Below are 1,332 nucleotides of genomic sequence, written 5' to 3' on the forward strand. Positions count from 1 at the left end.
ACTTTTTTGGGTTGGCTGTCAAACCTGCCTTATAGATGGAGTCCAACACTGCTTGTACCCTGGGTAAGTGAGACTGCCAATCAGGACTATAAACGACCACGTCATCCAGATATGCAGCCGCATACCGTCTATGGGGCCTTAGAATCCTGTCCATCATTCTTTGGAAGGTAGCAGGTGCCCCATGTAGCCCGAAGGGCAACATCTTGTACTGAAACAAGCCCTCTGGCGCTGAAAAAGCTGTCTTTTGTTTGGCACTCTCGGTTAACGGTACTTGCCAATACCCTTTGGTTAGGTCAAGAGTGGTTAAATACCTTGCCGTCCCTAGTCTCTCAATCAGTTCATCCACTCTTGGCATCGGGTAGGCATCGAATTTTGAAACACTGTTAAACTTTCGGAAGTCATTGCAGAAACGCACACTCCCGTCGGGCTTATGAATCAACACAATGGGACTTGACCATTCACTATGTGATTCTTCAATAACCACTAACTCTAGCATATTTTTAATTTCTTTCGACACCGATTCTCTTATGGATCGGGGTTGTTCACCTCTGGAACAAAACGGCTTTCCCACAACTTCCAGAAGTGAGCAAAGTCTCTCCCCAATATTGCATCGTACACCAGACCATGCACCAAACCCACAGAAACTATAGCAGAGCCACATGGTGTCTCGATGTTCACCTCGGCCGTAACATAATATCGAGTATCCCCATGTATGCAGGTCACACCAACAGTTTTCCCCTTATGCCTCAAGGGGTTCACCAGCTCAGTTTTTGTAAGTGTCACCAAGCTACCAGAGTCTAACAGTGCCTCTATTCGGTTGCCATCTACAGTGAGTACACACATGTGCTTATCAGTCTCAGCCTGCCGGTCAGCCGTACAGGCTGTCTGTGCAAAGAAAGACCCCCTGCGGTAGACATGAGCAGTATCACATTGCATAGGTTCAGTTGTAAGTGAACAATTAGCGGCAATATGGCCGAAGCCACCACATCGGAAACACTGAGTCATATTAATGTCTAGTCGTTTACGGGGCAAGAACCTTCCCGGCCTGGCAAGCCTGTCTCCAAGTTCTACACCCTCAGTCTTAGGTACATTCCACCGCCCAGCACCCTTCTCCCCTGGAACAGTCTTACCAGTGTCTGTGGGAGTTCGCCGTTGCGCCATCGGGGCTCAGTGGGGCATACTCATCAGCTCCTCAGCCGCCACGTACCTCTCCACCAGCTCGACCAACTGGTCCGCGGACTTAGGGTCTGCATGGCTCACCCACTTGCGCAGAGTCACAGGTAATGATCGCAGGTACCGGTCCATCATGACCCTTTCCACGATCTGTGGTCC

Source organism: Taudactylus pleione, unplaced genomic scaffold, assembly GCF_031769625.1.
Source record: "Taudactylus pleione unplaced genomic scaffold, aTauple2 ptg000711l, whole genome shotgun sequence".
NCBI classification, from domain to species: domain Eukaryota; kingdom Metazoa; phylum Chordata; class Amphibia; order Anura; family Myobatrachidae; genus Taudactylus; species Taudactylus pleione.